The 3014-nt window shown below is 34.8% G+C and overlaps 1 non-coding gene across 1 annotated transcript; it reads right to left on the bottom strand.

The window, feature by feature from the left end:
• Positions 1 to 1937: 1937 nt before the first annotated feature.
• Positions 1938 to 2009, bottom strand: TRNAT-CGU. The gene has a single exon. It is a non-coding gene; the product is annotated as a tRNA-Thr (tRNA).
• Between the last annotated feature and the right edge of the window lie 1005 nt (positions 2010 to 3014).

A 3014-nucleotide genomic window follows, 5' to 3' on the forward strand; every position in this document is an offset into this window, starting at 1 on the left:
ACACACACACACACACACACACATACACACACTAACACATGCACAAACACATACACACACACACACATACACACACACACACATCTACTTGCTTATCACACGCGCATGCTTACACATCGTCATGAAATGAGCATAAAATGATATACACAATGCAATTCACAAAATACATAAATGGATACATAGTTATTTACATAACATTTTATTTAACATGAATCTACTGACATAAAAAGGATATCATTAAATGTGTCTTTAATTTAAAATTTAGACTCAGATGTTGTATGTCTCTAGGGTTGGGGAAGAGAGTTCCAAACTGACGGAGCAAGGTGGGCGAACGATCTTTCAGCAAATTTTTTACCCCCTTTTCTAGGAACCCTTAAAAGATACTGATTGCCTGATGCTTTATGCAGTCGCGAGCTCCGTAAACACTTACAAAACAAAAAAACCTGGAAGTCTTTGTCAAGACTATGGTATCTAGAGAATTAATCAAGAAATGCTCTACACATAATGTAACGACGTGCGTTTCTGATTTACCTCCTCTCATATATCCCAGAGTACATACGATTAAACTCTTCAAGGACGTAGAGGCCACATTTGTCCGACTAGCTCCCCCCCCCCCCCCCGCCACACACACACACTTTTAAAAATCGTGTTACGTGTCCTACATGTGATTTTGTAAGGAGCTAAATGTTAGTTACGTAAACAGCATAACATTCTTAAACATTGTTAAGCTTGGAAGAATCAGAAACATGAATTTTCGTATCTCCTAAATTGCATTTTGTTGCCTGCCTTTTACAGTTTTAGATGAAGAAGTAAAATTGAAAGGTCTATTTGAAAATCTTATGCGTCTTTCTAAAATGCCCCGAAACAGCGCGTCTTCAACTTCATCTTATGTCGAATGACCAAAAAGCGGTGTCGGCAACGAGTTAAGCGAGAAAGCTTGCGCATAGTATCTTCCTCTCTTTACTTTCTTATAAAGCTTGCTTTTGAGCTTTTAGCTTAGAAGAGAAAATATGATGAAAATATGATCATAAGGTGAATTTATAAAAAATAAGAAACTCCCCTGACGAATCTTAACACGGGTTTCAAATTATAAGAAAACAATTTTCTCATTAAAAAAGTCTCACCGCAAATCTGTCCGGCCGTGACATTAAAAAAATAAACGTATTAATAAACATAATGATGACGTGATAATAATAATTATAATAATAATAATAATAATAATAATAATAATAATAATGATAATTCAAATAAATAATAATAAGGATATTATATAATAATAATAATGATAATAATAATAATAATACTAATACTAATAATGATAATACAAATAAATAATAATAATAACAATAATAATACTAATAATAATAATAATAATGATGATGATGATAATAATAATAATAATAATAATATTTATAATATTTTTTGTATAGTGTATATCCTCGATCGAGAGCAAGCTTTGGATTTATTCGCTCTACACCATAGTATTACCCCAGTAGACCCAAGCACACCCAGAAACATTCAAGGCTTCCAGAGAAGCATTAACATAATGCAAGTAGTTCATTAAGCGCTCAAACACTAAAATGCTGACAAGAACTTTCGTTTTTGATAGCTGGATACCCATTATGACGACCTCAGCAAAGTGAGGAAAATCCGTGTATAGTGCCTTTATAAGCCAATAATATTTAAAGAAAAACAATTTTTAAATAAAAAAGCTAAAGAACTATTCCAAATTCTAACATTAATCCTGAGAATATAACTGAATTAATAAAAACTGTTCCTATTTCTTTTCCTTTGCAAAGAGGACAAAAAAACAACAACAAAACAAAAAAAGAAACATGAAAGCCAAACAAAAAAAACAACAAAAAACAACAAAACAACCAAAAAAAACAACCAACAAAAAAATCCCAACAACAAACAAAAAACCCACGGCCTATAAGTGCCTCCGCAGGGGATCGAACCCTGGATCTTCGGTTTACGAGACCGACGCCTTACCACTTGGCCACAGAGGCTGTTCGTTGTAAGGGGAGTGGGAAAGCAAGGAAACCAGTTGGACCAATGACCATTCATTTTTTTGATTGTTATCAGTTGGCCCTATCCACAGCACTTGCGCAACACTTTGCGTCACATAAGTGCCGAATCTTAAAGTTACAAGAGTGTAACACTCACAAACAAAGAGGAGGGGGGGGGGGGGGTTAGTAAATTAGGACAGTATATTATAGTGATACAAAAAACAATTAAACCACTTCTGTTGAAAACACAACTTCTATGAGGAAATCAACAGGTGCATGCGTGCGTACGTGCTTGGTTTTTTTGGGTTTTTTTTTTTTTTGGGGGGGGGGGGGTATCAACATTTAATTTAGCCCTTTATGTACATAGAAGCCAAGTTTCATACGACACAAAAAAAAAAGACATGCTGTAGTCTGCTAGGGCATAGTCCGTTTTATTATCATATGATGAGTCAAGGTATACATGGGCTAAATGGACAAAGAAATTGATCAAATCTAAGTTAAAAGACTTAAAGACAAAATCATGAATAGATATAAGTAAATGAAAAGGTAGATGAAAGAACATGAAAAATAAATGAAGAAATAAATCGTTAAATAATGATCTCGTGAATAAGATACCATGAAACCAACAATTTAAAAACTAGCAAGCAATAATTATTATAAATTAATGTTGGTGTTGTTACGCCCCCATCTACACAATGGATTATTTGGGTCGCGGGCTTCGACTCTGTAAGTCTGTCAGGGCCAATCCGAGGTGAAAGGGATACATAGTACCAAGGTACGGTATTCAATGAAAGAAAACCTGTTCTCCGCAAACGGGAATCGAACATAGTTGTTCTGCATGCCACATTATGAAAGCATTCCATAACCTCTTAAACCACAGGCGCCGGCCGGTTGCAATGAAAAAAACAACAACAAAAAACAAAACAAACAAAACAAAAACAAAACAAAACAAGACAAAATCCCAACCAACTTATAATCAACGCCCCCCCCCCCCCTCCCCACACA

Source organism: Aplysia californica, unplaced genomic scaffold, assembly GCF_000002075.1.
Source record: "Aplysia californica isolate F4 #8 unplaced genomic scaffold, AplCal3.0 scaffold01031, whole genome shotgun sequence".
Classification (NCBI taxonomy): domain Eukaryota; kingdom Metazoa; phylum Mollusca; class Gastropoda; order Aplysiida; family Aplysiidae; genus Aplysia; species Aplysia californica.